We start from the raw sequence: 15,980 nt of genomic DNA, 5'->3' as shown, positions 1-15,980 counted from the left end.
TTGTAGGAGGTTCGGGGGCCTGTCTGGTGTGTAAAACACTTGGTTTCAGCAGAGTGGGTGCTGTATTTGAAATGCTATTGAGCCATGAAGACGACCCACCCGTCCCAGTGTATTACCTGTAGTGTAATCTTCAGAAAATCATAAAAAATTAAAGAAAGGGGCCACAGCTACAGTAAGGTTGTATGAGGTTTGGGGGCCTGTCTGGTGTGTAAAACACTTGGTTTCAGCAGAGTGGGTGCTGTATTTGAAATGCTATTGAGCCATGAAGACGACCCACCCGTCCCAGTGTATTACCTGTAGTGTAATCTTCAGAAAATCATAAAAAATTAAAGAAAGGGGCCACAGCTACAGTAAGGTTGTATGAGGTTTGGGGGCCTGTCTGGTGTGTAAAACACTTGGTTTCAGCAGAGTGGGTGCTGTATTTGAAATGCTATTGAGCCATGAAGACGACCCACCTGTCCCAGTGTATTACCTGTAGTGTTATCTTCAGAAACTCATTACAAAATAAAGACAGGGGCCACAGCCACAGTAAGGTTGTATGAGGTTCGGGGGCCTGTCTGGTGTGTAAAACACTTGGTTTCAGCAGAGTGGGTGCTGTATTTGAAATGCTATTGAGCCATGAAGACGACCCACCCGTCCCAGTGTATTACCTGTAGTGTAATCTTCAGAAAATCATAAAAAATTAAAGAAAGGGGCCACAGCTACAGTAAGGTTGTATGAGGTTTGGGGGCCTGTCTGGTGTGTAAAACACTTGGTTTCAGCAGAGTGGGTGCTGTATTTGAAATGCTATTGAGCCATGAAGACGACCCACCTGTCCCAGTGTATTACCTGTAGTGTTATCTTCAGAAACTCATTACAAAATAAAGACAGGGGCCACAGCCACAGTAAGGTTGTATGAGGTTCGGGGGCCTGTCTGGTGTGTAAAACACTTGGTTTCAGCAGTGTGGGTGCTGTATTTGAAATGCTATTGAGCCATGAAGACAACCCACCCATCCCACCTGTAGTGTTATCTTCAGAAAATCCTAAAAAATATAAAGAAAGGTTCCACAACCCAAAATAAAGCTGGGAAAAGTCAGAGGACCTGCTTAGTGTGCAAAACACTTGCAGCATTGTGGGTGCTGTGGTTTAAATGCTATTGGTTTGTGAACAGAATACCCCTATCCCAGTGTATTGTGCCATATTAAATAAAAGCATGAGAAAAAGAGATTCAGAATGCAAAGCTGTGTCAGTGTTCTGTGTAAAAAATCGGTTTGAACATCATGGGAGCTGTTTTTAATAAGATGCTGAGTAAAGAATATTTTAATCTTCCTGCTGTCAGTAGTATTTTCAATATAGTTGACCCTTACCTGAATGAAAACAGGGCGTAAAGGAAGGGTTTCAGAAGTCAAACAAAGCTTTATTCCCGTGCTTACAGTCTGGGTAATGGGAGACTGCGCTGTTCTGCTTCCTATGGTCATATACGGGTTTTTCGCACGAAGCGATTTGAACAGTATTTCTCGCGTTGTGAACGTGTGCACACAGCAGTCCCCCGGGTTCCAGTTCGTGCGTAATTACGCATCGATGAAAAACCGGAGGTTTAAAAAAAGATAATTAGCTCACTGATAGTTTGATGTAAAGAGTGTGGAAATATCCACAAGTCGTGGTCTTTAAAATGCATTTGGTTTGACGGCGTTCTGTGCTTCCATTGCGAAGATATGGACAAAAGAATATTCGTGCTTGGTCAAAAAAATGTCATAAAAACGAAAAAGTAAAGGCTGAGAAAGCATCCACAATGTATTTTATACACAAAACAAGCATTCTCGCAATTCTAAGAGGTTTCGTGAAAGCGCTACAGGCGTGCCAAAATCGTTTTCGAACTTCGAGCTAACTTTACCCCGGTCCCTTTTTGAACCTGCGAGAAGCATTCTTTCAACGTAACAGATTTACTCCGGGGAACGGCAGCATGACATCGAGAGTAGCTCAAGCTTTAAGCACCCGTATCGGACTGCGTGTATGCAGACACCGCTAAGAATCCCCTGTAAGATTCTCCTTCAACTCCGTTTTGCAGTGCTTTAGCTCTTTCAAAAGGCTTCGCTTTGCTAGTCACAACCCAAGGCTCATGACAGCATTTGAAACCAAGCGCCACTGCGTTGGCCGGGAATCAAACCCGGGTCAACTGCTTGGAAGGCAACTATGCTCACAACTATACCACCAACGCACACCCACAGGTGCTCTGCAGGACACCACCAGAGAATGCTCACGATTTCGGAAGCTGTCTCCGGGACGTGCTGATTCCACACATCCTGAATAAATCATGATATTGTTAGTTGCTGTAGCTAGACGTTCAAATGAGTTTCATGGCCAGATGGACTGTTACCTTCAGCGGTATAGTATTGCAGTGAGACAGCACGATGCCTGCAAGACTATGTCACGCTAAACGCCACAGATTGTGTTTGTCCGTTCGTTTCAGTCGTCCTGCAGCCACGGGAAGTGGGACACAAACATGCTGCAATACTTTCAAGACGTTAGGATTTGTTTGTGCAACATCCGAGAAGAGTACTTGTGGCTTGAATGTGAACTGTACGTGCCCGCCCCCTTTCCTCTGTAGTGCATGAGTTCCTCCCGGCATGCCCTTCGTCATTGTTCTGTCATCTTGTATTTAAAGGGTTGTATTTCTGCTGCTGAAAATAAGCAACGGTTTTCTCACAACGCCCATTGTTCCCGACGGAGCCCTTGTCTGTCATGAAATTCTTCAAAACCTCAAGCTAGAAGAAGAAGAAGACGACAAATATGAAGCGTTACCGCAACGACATGCCATGAGACGATCGATAACGATTTCCATAGGATCCCCGCGGTTGCCTGGCAACCGTCAGCTTTGCGCAGTGGCAGTATCGTAGCCTGTGAGGTTTAGCCGAGGCGCGATTATTGCTAGTTGAAAACTTTTCCCAATGCCCCGCTTCCGCCGGTTTGCAATACAATCGGCGAAAGCAATTTTTGACAGTCTCGTCAGAGACTGAGCAAGGTGTTTAAAGACAGAATTGGTCATGGTGACATCATGGTAGAAAGAAACGAGCTTGTTACGTCTCAACAGAAACGCTCTTTAGCTCTTTCAGCGTTATGCAGAGAACAGCATCTGTCGAGATCACTTTTGTGTCAGCGCGAAACGCCGTGTGCTGTCAGTTTGATTTCATATTGCTCGTAGCGGCGCCCGGCTTTTGTCTGTCAAACGTTAGGTTGCGCTTCTTCATGCTGCATCGTCGGCATGAGTGGAGCTTTTTAAACGTCTGTACTAACTGCGCCCCATAAGAAATCGTTTGTCCCCGTTCAAAAGAGATTGTGCGATGTCCTGCAGCGTTCGCAAAGCAAGGCTTTGACAGTTTGAAAAGAGGAATTTATTCTGCTTCCTTTGCGTGCAGTAGTTACAAAGTTGAACGTCTTTACACGATCTGCTGAAGTTTTCAGTGGGTGGGCTTTGTCAAATGGCTTGGAAAAACGCACTGTGTTTCGGCTCGGGAAACATCATGAGCAGCTTTTAACACATACAGAATTAATTCGAAATCATTGATTTCTCCAATTAACAAGGGTCCCTTTTTGAACCTGCGAGAAGCATTCTTTCAATGTAACAGATTTACTCCGGGGAAAGGCAGCATGACATTGAGAGTAGCTCAAGCTTTAAGCACCCGTATCGGACTGCGTGTATGCAGACACCACTCAGAATCCCCTGTAAGATTCTCCTTCAATTCCGTTATGCAGTGCTTTAGCTCTTTCAAAAGGCTTCGCTTTGCTAGTCACAATCCAAGGCTCATGACAGCATTTGAAACCAATCGCCACTGCGTTGGAAGGGAATCGAACGCGGGTCCACTGCTTGGAAGGCGGCTATGCTCACCACTATACCACCAACGCACGCCCACAGGCACCCTGCAGGACACCACCAGAGAATGCTCACGATTTCGGAAGCTGTCTCCGGGACGTGCTGATTCCACACATCCTGAATAAATCATGATATTGTTAGTTGCTGTAGCTAGACGTTCAAATGAGTTTCATGGCCAGATGGACTGTTTCCTCCAGCGGTATAGTATTGCAGTGAGACAGCACGATGCCTGCAAGACTATGTCATGCTAAACGCCACAGATTGTGTTTGCCCGTTTGTGTCAGTCGTCCTGCAGCCATGGGAAGTGGGACACAAACATGCTGCAATGCTTTCAGGACGTTAGGATTTGTTTGTGCAACATCCGAGAAGAGTACTTGTGGCTTGAATGTGAACTGTACGTGCCCGCCCCCTTTCCTCTGTAGTGCATGAGTTCCTCCCGGCATGCCCTTCGTCATTGTTCTGTCATCTTGTATTTAAAGGGTTGTATTTCTGCTGCTGAAAATAAGCAACGGTTTTCTCCCAACGCCCTTTGTTCCCGACGGAGCCCTTGTCTGTCATGAAATTCTTCAAAACCTCAAGCTAGAAGAAGAAGACGACAATATGAAGCGTTACAGCAACGACATGCCATGAGACGATTGATAATGATTTCCATAGGATCCCCGCGGTTGCCTGGCAACCGTCAGCTTTGCGCAGTAGCAGTATCGTAGCCTGTGAGGTTTAGCCGAGGCGCGATTATTGCTAGTTGAAAACTTTTCCCAATACCCCACTTCCATCGGTTTGCAATACAATCGGCGAAAGCAATTTTTGACAGTCTCGTTAGAGACTGAGCAAGGTGTTTAAAGATAGATTTTATCATGGTGACATCATGGTAGAAAGAAACGAGCTTGTTACATCTCAACAGAAACGCTCTTTAGCTCTTTCAGCGTTATGCAGAGAACTATGGAAGCCCGTTTCCGCCAGGGAGTATCTCAGAATTCCGACCTAGTATCTCAGAATTGCGACTTAGTAACTCAGAATTGCGACTTAAAATCATTCATAAATCATACAAGATCTAAAGGCATGGGGAGTTGTATTGTCAAGTGCCCTGATAAAAATCAAATTAATGCAGGTCTACAATAGTTTTGCTCGTTATAATCCCTACACGGTTTGCAAGATGGACACCATTATAGAGGACTTATTTTGTCGTGGTTACACAAACCATGAAATTTTGGTGTTATTGGAGGAATCACACAATGTAAAACTGAGTCTTCGGACCTTGGAAAGAATGCTGTGTAAGAATCAGCTCTGGCGAAGGCGAAACAAGACAGATGAAGCGGAGGTCGCCTCATTCATACACCAACAGCTACAGACTTCTGGCAGACATCATGGCTATCGGTGGATGCACCAGAAATGCTGGATGGCAGGGATAATAACGGATAGAGAGACTGTCCGTCAGTTACTGCACCTTATGGGCGGGCGAGGAGTAGATCTGCGTGCGCAAAATCGCCTGAGACGCCGGCAGTATTACAGCCGCGGACCAAACTATGTGTGGCATATTGATGGGTATGACAAATTAAAACCTTACGGGATATGCATCAACGGGTGCATTGATGGCTTCTCGAGAAAAATGATCTGGTTAGAAGCATACAAAACCAATAATGACCCATGAATTATTGCGGATTATTTTATAGACGCTGTCTATAAAAACAATGGTCTTCCACAAAGAGTACGACTTGATCATGGAACCGAAAACACCCACGTTGCTGTAATGCAAAAGTTTCTGGGCGAAATGAATGAGGATAGCACAGAATGTGTCACTCTTTGCCCAAGCACTGGGAATCAGAGAATTGAACGCTGGTGGGCTACACTAAGAGCAAAGTGCAGTCAGTTTTGGATGGACCATTTTGAACAGCTGAGAGAAGATGGCATTTTGTTGACACCTTCATCGACAAATCACTCATTCAGTTTTGCTTCCAAAACACCATACAGGTAAATGAAACATACCTGTCATTACAGATTTTGATATGAATAGTAAAACATAAAATTCTACTATGTTTTATACTATTATACTTATTAAAGATCTCTTCTTTGAGTTCCATAAAGTGATTTAACAAACCTTATTTCAAAACAATTGATTTCTATTGATTTCTATAGGAGGAGCTCAATGAAGTGCTGACTGCCTGGAATAATCACAGAATAAGGCCAACCCACAACCCTCGCGCTCCCAGTGGACGACCTTCAGCGATGTATGCTACCCCTAGTTTATATGGCGCACAGAACTATTTGCAGGCAGTTGACCAAATCAAAGTCGATATCTGTCAAGAAGACTGTTGTGTAAAGGACTACCCCTGTGATGAGGATGTCTTCCATCTTTGTGTTGAACTGATGGCTGAACAGAACTTTGCAATGCCAGATGATGTGTTTGAAATCAGTGACCTTTACTTAAGACTACATGAAATGGTCCTCAATGGGCTGGACCTTGAGTAGGAATAGGAGAATAGGGGACTTTGCACTCTCTGGATAAGATAAACTGCTTACAAATGTGGGATCTAGGTGTTTTGGTGTTTTGTTTTTCTCAAATGCCACAGCATTTGATGTTACACATTACAAGTGGTAAAGATGTTACCACTTTTAATGTGTTGTCTTTAGATCTGATTTAACATTGAGTGTGAAATAGGATGAAACAAGGAACAAATGAAAGTAAATGTGCCAAAAGATGCAAACAGTGTAAACAATCTTTAATGGACTATAGATAATGTTTACACATAAAAGCAACCCAACTTTGATTTGACAATAACATTATCTAACATTATATGAAATGTTTGACAATAACATTACCTCACCTCTCTCATTTCCTTTCACCAAATGCAATGTAAATATAGTACAAATAATATTCACTAAACGCAAGGCATTTGAACTCATCTGCAATCTTGACGTTTCATAAAAATGTCAGACAAAATCCACAAATAGCCAAACTAGTCAAACACAAATAAAAAAATTCAGATTCTGCAAAGTTACCGCTACCCCAAGAAACATCTAACTGAAGAGTTAATAACAAAGATTCATTCTAAATCAAGTGCTGACCAAAGTGAGCACTTAGAATTCATCTTTGCCATGAACTGTCCAGTTATTGTGCAAATAAACTCTGCTGCCATATTGTGACTAAATTACATACAACGCAAAAGTTGTAACATGACTAGACACTACATGGCACCAGAGTTCATTGGCACAAAAGTGCTTGGTAGCTTAGAGAATGCACATCGCTCAAAAAAGAACTTTTATTAAACTGCATCACCATATTTTTTTTAAGGTGAAAAAACATCCATTAGTTTCTCACTCAATATACTGTATGAACAATCAGTCTAAAAGAAATTATTGTACCAAAATGACAAAAATAAAAGTGCAATTTAACCTGAGACTTTTTAATTTGTTCAGTGAAATTATGAACATTCTATCATAAGTACACTCAAAACTCAGTATATCTTATATGCTTATATGTGTAAAGGTACAGACTTGGTCAGATGGCCTTTAAATGCATACTGTGAATAAGTATACTTTACCAAAAGTCTTGAATGGTGAAAGATGCACATATTTCTAATCTGTGTAGTCTGTAGGTCGACAGACTAAAATACTAAACTATGTCCATTACCCATATATTAATTTCCAAAATTTTGTTCATTTCACACCTGAAGTCAGGATAGCTATCATAATGAATAGACACTCTCAAATAACAGCCACATGTATGTGCCATAGGTCTTCTCTCAAATCCTTGCATGTGTGTGAAGTCAACAGTTACAGTCTTGCCAAGAAAAAGATCTGAGCCTGTGCAGAACCTCAGGAACAGAGACTGTTTCCTTCCATCACACTCTCACAGGCATGTTGTAATATGCTTTGATATTTCCTTTTCCCCTGCATTCATTGTGCAGGGAAACTTCAGTGACCGTATGATTTTCCTTGCCGTTGGCTGCAAGTTTTCATACACAGTTTAAATTTCCTCAAGGGCTTTGCTGAGGGGAGCGAGTACACTTTCCCACTGTTCGATAACATAAGCAGGCTCTTGAATAAGGGTTTTGTGAGCCAGTTCTTGCAGAATTTGTTCAATGTTGTGTGCATTTGGCATTCTTCAGCAGCTGTAGTTGTCCAAGAATTCCTTTAATTCATCTTGGTCAGAACTGTTGAAGTCTCTGCGACAACATTCCAAGGTATAATAGTCAGATTCTGAGACATACTTTAGAAAATTGTCAACAAGATCACTCTTCACATATCCAAGAGCTGCCTGTTCCAAGATTACAGGAGCAAGCTTGATGGGCAAATACTTCTCTTTCTGCCAACCAAAAGAAATAATTTTACCTATACTCTGCCACTTTTTTTTGCCCTAGTCATGTCGGAGAAATGGTATCTTGAAAGTGTTGCCTGTTGTACATTGTTCATAGAATTCATGCCATAATTCAGAGAGGCAATCTCTGAGAACGCCTCCATCATCATATCCATTCTCATACTGCCCATTTGGTAGTAGAAGCTTTACTTGAATTTCTGATTGAGTATATTAAAGGCGTTCATCAGTGAAATGTTCAATAAGCTCAGATAGTATCTGGCTGTGATGGACAACAAGGATTTTTTTGTCTGGTTCCCTGAGTTCTTGTGCCAGAGGCAAAGTGTCTTCTAGACTTTGTTCTCCCATCTCAGAGAGGTCTCCATTGAAAATTGTAATGATATTGCTATCCTCCACATTTTCCCAAGTAAATATGGTAGAACTTTGCCGAGCTAAACTGGAATCGTCTGTGACATCTGCAGGATAAAATTGTGCCACGTCATCACTGCCTAAGTTCAAATCATTTCCAGTATTTCCAACATAGATGACATCTAATGTTTCTAATTCCAATGGTGGATCAATTTGTGAGTATGTAGAGGGAAAATCCTGTGTGTTTTCCTGTGAGTGATCTGCAGTGTTTGATTCTTGCTGTGTCTCCACACCACCACTGTCATGTTTCATTTTGGTTGACAGATAGAACCTCATGATAGTTGACTTTGAGGCTTCATATAGGGCTCCCACTGTACTGTCCTCATCTAAGGAAACTTCTTGATAATTTATCAGATCCACCTCAAACTCAGAAATATTTCCATGTGCATTCTTTCCATCTGGGAAAAACAAACCTATTGCCTCCGTTATGAGGTCTTTTTTTCCAGTCCTTTGAAACACTTAACTTTCGTGTTCCACCACCTTTTTGGTTCTCACCTGGATAAAGCCTCCTTTTCCTTCATCATACAGCATCCAGCCCAACTCCACTTTCCTTACTTTCCTCTGTGTGTTCACATCTTGATGATGAGTGATATTTTCTGGATGCTTACACTTTTTTCTTTTATTCAGTTTTGACTTCAGTCTATCAAAAAGCTTTGATTTCCTACTGTTGGGCTCTTTTTCGTGTCTCCTACAATATCCCATCACTGCTAATCTGTCTCCATAAAATGGCAAATAATCCCTCATCTTTTCATCTGTCATTAACATCAGGACACTGGCATCAATCTAAAAATGAAAAGTGTATTATCAATTTTCTGTTTCAAAATACCATACTTAAAGCATCATTTTATGTGGATCAATATGCTGATACTGGTTTAAGGAAAAAGTCCATTCGGGATTGTGGAGGTACTGTATGAAGTGAAAAAATCTACTATACAGTACGTGAAAATATCAATATACTGTACAGTACTGTGCAGAAGTCAGAGACCACCCTTGCATTTATTTAATTTCCAGTTCAAACAGCCATTCAATGCAAATTATTTAGTTTTTGGTGTCAGAAAATAATGCAAGAAACATATATTTGACAGAAGAGTACACTAAATATAATATCAAATCTATCAATATTTGCCCACTCTTTACTTTTGTGCACCCTTCTGGCACTTTAAGTCTTCCATCCGTCCAATCAAACAAGTTACAGCTGTGTCCTCCCAACACAAGTTGATCCCAAAACTGTCACTGACATTATATTAGAACACTTTCCATTAAAAGTGACACTAACATTCAAACAACTACCAAACACACCATAGCTGCCTTGCACATGTCTTTGTCATGTGCATCTGAAATGGCAAGAGGCGATATTTCTGATAAGATTAGCTCTAAAGATAGTTCACTTGCATGAGGAAAATATAAGCCAAAGGAAAATAAGTGAAAAACAAGTTTCCAAAACTGGAGATAAAAATTACTACAATATATAGAGAAAATGGGACTCCTAACAATCGTGCAAGGCCTGGTAGACCACTGAGAACATCAGCATCACATAGACAGAAGTTAACGTTTTGATCACTCTTGCATCAGATCTGAAAAAAATCCACATGTGTTTCTGTCAATACTTCCATTGTAAGAAGACAACACAATGCTATGGGTCTGAAGGGATGTGTATCTGTCAAAAAGTCACTATTTGAAAAGGAAATAGACAAAAGAGAAGAAAATTTGCCCTAGAACACCAAAACTGGACACTTGAGAAAAGTAGGTTTTATGGACGATGAGTTACAGAGTGGATTTGGATTTGAACCAGCAGAAGTAGAAAATACAACCAACTTCTAAGACTGAACTTTGGAGGTGTTTACAAGAAGCATGAAAAAATATCCCCGTGGATTTATTTGAAAAATTCAAAGAAAGTCTCCTGTAAATAATGGAAGCTGTAATAAAGGCAAAGGGTGGACACAATAAACAATGAAAGATTTGACATTATATTTAGTTGTGGATGCTTTTGTGTAATTTTGTGTTAAATATATGTTTCCTGGAATAATTCCTGACATTGAAAAATAAATCAATTGCACTTAATGACCGTTTTGACTGGAAATTAAATAAGCAAAAGGGTGGTCTCTGACTTTTCACAGTACTTAAAGTGCTGTTAATAGCTACAGTAGGTCAGTGGGAGTTAGTTATAATAAACAGGAACACATTCATTCTGTTAACTACCCTTTCTTCCTTCATTTTTTCGATAGTGGACTCTGGAATGTCCCTCTCCCTGAGGAAATCGATAAGATCCTCCATCCTGCAATTGTGGCCTAGGAAGCACACATGGGACAGTGGTGCAGCATTGATTAGTTAGCATAGTGTAATTACCTAGCCTCCTGTTTGCCCAGACTCCAACAGTATGCATTATAGTACATTTAGAAGTAGTCCAGGACAGGCAACGATGACCAACACTCGCCACACATTTGCATTCACAGGGTGCACATACAGTAGGTCACACCCCAAGGGTATGTGAATGACAAATGTAGAGTAGGCTTTTCAATTTAATCTGACTTGTCACATACAGTATGCATTCACAGGCAGCACCTCACTCAACTAATCACTGTCTATAGAACACCCGGTTAGCTTGAGCTCAAAGATACAGATTTGATACAGTCTAAACTCTGCAGAAAGTTATATCTCCTGAAGGAGGGTTGGTCAATTCTAACCTAGTGACTAGTTTTAACCTACTCTACCTTGTAATCATCTTAAGAGCAGCTAACTTATCAAAAAGTTACAGAAAGCTGAATCAAACCACAGCTGTAAAAACATGTTCTGTAAACCAAAAATTGATATAACTAAGTTTTGGAATTGTTACTAAACACACACGAATGTCTTCATTATAATAACGGTTGTTTTGTGCGTGTCACTTGGTAATTTACAGCCTTAGGAAGCCGAAAAGACCGGATGGAGGGTTTGTAAAAATTAGACCGTTGTGCCTATCAAAGTTCGGCTCGGGAGACATACGGGCCGCTCCCATGGCAAGACGTTTGCGACAGTTTAATGTAGCCTGATCATGTTTAGTAAACATAAACATGCTTGTGATCCTGGTATGTTTCTGAGAGATACGCAATCACAAAATTGTATCTGAGCAATTAGACGGAGAGATATTGGGGTTTGGCCAAGTACATTATTGGAAGGATTTTGAAAATAAATAAGCATATCAAATCTCTTAACGTACAAAGGGGGAGAGTAAACAAAAATAATAAAAGACGTTCCCTTTAATGTATGTCTGTATTGTTACGGGTTTCATTAATTGTATCGAAGCAAATTTATGTTTTGATCGTGAATAGGCGACCCCAGATTGACTCGCGTAGAAGCTCATAGCACCATCCTCGCTCATATGGGTCCAAAGCTAGCTATGTTACTGTGCTGAAATAGCTGCTGGTAAAGTGTTTGCAGGAGCTGCCTTGTACAAACGGACGAAACCCCCACAAGAGTATAGGCCTACTGTTAGTTTTGCCTCATTAATTAGGTCGCACTTGGGAAGGTTAAATCGATCAACCAAAACCATCCAAGTAGCTCTTGCATATGATTTTTTTTTTACTTAGCTACGTTAGTCTATGTACAATTTACGCAGACGTTATTTAAGTCTGTGAATTGTATGAAGATATCAGTAGAATGTGGCACTGTACCCGGATTGAATTGTGAACAGTAGATTTCCTATGCCAGATGAGCAACCTACTGTACTTTCATTGCTGGCGCCAGAAGTGACGTCAAAACTGTGAGAGTTGAAGTCAGAATTCTGAGTTGCTAAGTTGCAATTCTGAGATACTATGTCGGAATTCTGACTTACTAAGTCGCAATTCTGAGATACTAAGTCGGAATTCTGAGTTGCTAAGTCGCAATTCTGAGATATTAAGTCGGAATTCTGAGTTGCTAAGTCGCAATTCTGAGATACTAAGTCGGAATTCTGAGATACCATAGCGCGTTTTTTGTTACGCCCTGGCGGAAACGGGCTTCCATAGAGAACAGCGTCTGTCGAGATCACTTTTGAGTCAGCACGAAACGCCGTGTGCTGTCAGTTTGATTTCATATTGCTTGTAGCGATATGTCGTTGCTGTAACGCTTCATATTTGTCGTCTTCTTCTTCTTCTAGCTTGAGGTTTTGAAGAATTTCATGACAGACAAGGGCTCCGTCGGGAACAAAGGGCGTTGTGAGAAAACCGTTGCTTATTTTCAGCAGCAGAAATACAACCCTTTAAATACAAGATGACAGAACAATGACGAAGGGCATGCCGGGAGGAACTCATGCACTACAGAGGAAAGGGGGCGGGCATGTACAGTTCACATTCAAGCCACAAGAACTCTTCTCGGATGTTGCACAAACAAATCCTAACGTCCTGAAAGCATTGCAGCATGTTTGTGTCCCACTTCCCGTGGCTGCAGGACGGCTGACACTAACGGACAAACACAATCTGTGGCGTTTAGCGTGACATCGTCCTACAGGCATCGTGCTGTCTCACTGCAATACTATACCGCTGGAGAAAACAGTCCATCTGGCCATGAAACTCATTTGAACGTCTAGCGACAGCAACTAACAATATCATGATTCATTCAGGATGTGTGGAATCAGCACGTCCCGGAGACAGCTTCCGAAATCGTGAGCATTCTCTGGTGGTGTCCTGCAGGGCTTGCATAGCGGCTTCCCAGAGTGCGTCGTTTCCGGCACAGTGTGGCCAGGTGTTTTCCGAGTTATCGCACGGATTGGGCACGCCTGCAAGCCGAGAGCCGCTGGCGATGAGCCCGGGGCTGAACGGGCCCCACTGGCTCGTTTCTAAGGCCAGGTGCATTGCCAACCACGACCGGCAGGGCAGAGGCTTTGAAGGCGGCCTGGGCTCCTGCAGCTGTGCAGCCACACACTCTGGTTTCTCTTCATTTCGTAGAAATCTTTTGCCTTTTACTAAAGATTTCCGTGGAGAGGAGCATGAATGAGTTCCATGCAATTTTTGTGCTTCCCTGCCTTCGGGTGGGGCGCAGCTGGGCTGGTCAAAGAGAGAAAACAACAACGCTCACAATCACTCTTGTTATGGCGATTGTGGCCGTGTGCTCTGCGAGTCCTCGGTCTCCGCCTGTCTGATTGGCGCTCTTTTCTTTGGGGGGCGCGAAGTGTCCGGCCGCAGGGGATCTTGGGACCTCGCTTTGCATAGCGGCTTCCCAGAGTGGTCGGCCAACCAGTAGAGGTGCAGCTCGGAGTAGGACGGGCGGAGGAATCTGACTGCGGCGCGCAGGGCAGTCGTTGCTCGAGGGGATCTACCAGCAGTCCGGCTGGCTAGTAGAAAGTCTCTATGCACAGAGTGTGACTGCGAGTCCTCACAAGTCACTCTTTTGCCTGGGAAGAAACTGGTTCGTTCCCGGTCCAGCGCTGCTTCTGAATAAGCTATTCAGGTTGTCGACGAGGGTCCAACTGTAGGCTGCCGTTGATCAAGCGGAGCATTCACGTTGGTAGAATTCTGAATACGTACGGGATCTTCGGCCTCGCGCTTAGAACAAAGTCCAAGTCCCTTTGTAGACAAAAGCAGTTGTCATGTGATTGTCTCTGAGGATGCGCGAAAATGGCCAAGGAGAGCCCCGATCTGAGCTTGCGCTCCCTTTTTGACCAAGACACAGATGTGTGCTGATTGGTTGAGAGTTTGGCGGGCATTGGAGACCCACGTGGTATTACCACGCCCTGCCAATCCCTGATTGGTTGATCAAGGTGAGATATAAGTCACTTACTCTTGACACTTGGGAATGCAGTTAAGATGTCCATTCGGCACTCCCTAGACAGATAGGCGCCAATGGATGACCATTGATCATGATAGCCAGGCTTAGCTAAGTGCATCCCCGTCTGGGAGCTGTCCCTTATCAAACGAAAACATCTTAAATCAGCCTGCATGAATACTTTCTCTGTGGCTGCACTACAAAGATGGAGGGTGAGATGGGGCCTCATTTAGGAAAGCATTCCAACGCTTAATTCTGTCTTATTAACAAGCATTGCCGCTACACTTTTATGATGACAGAGTCATGTTCAGGTACTTTGCTTAATGGAGGAAGCTCATTTCGGACTCTGTGATCTGCTTACCTGGAAAGGTCTGCTGTACTACTACAAGAAAGAAGTAGAGTCTGGAAGAAGGGACAATTTTATGATGCTTTGGAATATAAAGTTTTTTTTTCTTTGAAATCGAAATGAATCAGAATATCAGTGCAAAAGACAAACTCTTGGTTTGCTTTAAAGAGATATGGTTATAAAACAGACAACATGTAGAAAACAGGTGTTTCTCACTTTTGGAAAAGAATGGACCGGGGGTAATATTTTACTAGTTGCAGGACTGAGCTCACTGGGTTACAGTCCTGCAGTGTCACATCAAGGCCAGTGGTGCAATGGATAACACGTCTGACTACGGATCAGGAGCTTGGAGATTCGACTCCTGTCTGGCTCCGGTCGTTTTTAAACGCATTGGGCTACTCCCTAAATAGCCTGTGCTACTTACTGCATTGTAATCGTACCCAGTAAGAGATTTCCTTCATGTAAATGAACTGCACCTGACAGCTTTAGAAAAACACCTGGGCTCAGTATGGTGCTGAGAGCTCAGCGTTGCTGTTGTTCTAATTAGCACGCACTGCATCGGCTATGACCCAAACTTTTCAATTATTCCGATCAGTAAGTCAACACGTAGTCCACATGAAAGGTAGAAATATTCTCTTGTCTGTCTCTTGTTTGTATAGAACTGAATGTCCCTGACAATGTACCTTTAGTTTTAATTGAAGAACGGCCTTTGTGTTCAAATATATCAGACGTTTACGTAACTGCTCATGCGACACTCAGTTGTAATTAGTCAAGAAATAAAGTCGAACAACAGCTGCGGGTTTGATTCTGAACGTATCAGATTGCAGCGCCTTTTACTTCCATTGACAAATGATAGAGATTCGAAGAGAGATCCTTCAGACCAGCAAGCAAACCCACGGCTATTTCGGTTTTCTATCTAGGCAACGTTGGTGTCTGCAATAGCATACATGAAAGCGTGATGCAATTTCTGTGGCTACATTTGTTGCACGTCATGCACAGTAAGAGTTTTTCTAACATCAAATAAAAAGTCAACAATTAGCGACTTTGTTTGTATAGAAAGCGAAACCCAGCTGTTTTCCGTGGAGCAGGTTTCAGACCCGTAGACCTGTTTTATTTGTAGGGCAGGGCGCATTCCCAAACACGAATCTTCTGTTTAAGAAATGCTTTGGGCGGCGTGAAGTGAAAATAAGAAATGGGCTCCAGATGCACATGGAAGCAATCAAGTGTTTCATCCGAGCTGTTTCAAAGACTGCTCAACAGCTTTCCTTTTACAGAGGCCCAACGATTAATGATGGGGGTGCACCCTTCAATGCGCCTTACGACTCTAGGGAGTGATTGAGACGATT

At 42.5% G+C, this 15,980-nt stretch overlaps 4 non-coding genes and 2 pseudogenes across 5 annotated transcripts in view; 3 read left to right on the top strand and 3 right to left on the bottom strand.

The window, feature by feature from the left end:
* Positions 1-2,125: 2,125 nt before the first annotated feature.
* trnag-ucc (transfer RNA glycine (anticodon UCC)) lies at positions 2,126-2,197 on the bottom strand. The gene has a single exon. It is a non-coding gene; the product is annotated as a tRNA-Gly (tRNA).
* A 653-nt stretch (positions 2,198-2,850) lies between these two features.
* On the top strand, positions 2,851-2,992 carry LOC148642901 (U4 spliceosomal RNA). The gene has a single exon (XR_015929415.1). It is a non-coding gene; the product is annotated as a U4 spliceosomal RNA (small nuclear RNA).
* A 1,539-nt stretch (positions 2,993-4,531) lies between these two features.
* Positions 4,532-4,673, top strand: LOC148642900 (U4 spliceosomal RNA). The gene has a single exon (XR_015929487.1). It is a non-coding gene; the product is annotated as a U4 spliceosomal RNA (small nuclear RNA).
* Positions 4,674-7,271: 2,598 nt separating this feature from the next.
* LOC148642899 (uncharacterized) lies at positions 7,272-8,555 on the bottom strand (annotated as a pseudogene).
* A 38-nt stretch (positions 8,556-8,593) lies between these two features.
* Positions 8,594-15,980, bottom strand: part of LOC148642866 (uncharacterized) — a 137,561-nt pseudogene continuing 130,174 nt past the window's right edge. The window contains exons 2-4 of the transcript XR_015929121.1: positions 10,770-10,858; positions 8,931-9,353; positions 8,594-8,617 (exon numbers count right to left, since the gene is read on the bottom strand). The product of XR_015929121.1 is annotated as an uncharacterized LOC148642866 (transcript). The remainder of the gene's footprint in view (positions 8,618-8,930; positions 9,354-10,769; positions 10,859-15,980) is intronic.
* LOC148642898 (U5 spliceosomal RNA) lies at positions 13,445-13,561 on the top strand. The gene has a single exon (XR_015929248.1). It is a non-coding gene; the product is annotated as a U5 spliceosomal RNA (small nuclear RNA).

The sequence above is a fragment of the Lepisosteus platostomus genome, chromosome 22 (genome assembly GCF_059453375.1).
Source record: "Lepisosteus platostomus isolate fLepPlt1 chromosome 22, fLepPlt1.hap1, whole genome shotgun sequence".
NCBI classification, from domain to species: Eukaryota; Metazoa; Chordata; class Actinopteri; order Semionotiformes; family Lepisosteidae; genus Lepisosteus; species Lepisosteus platostomus.
Note: the sequence above shows the minus strand (reverse complement) of the source record. Positions and strands in the feature narration are given on the sequence as shown.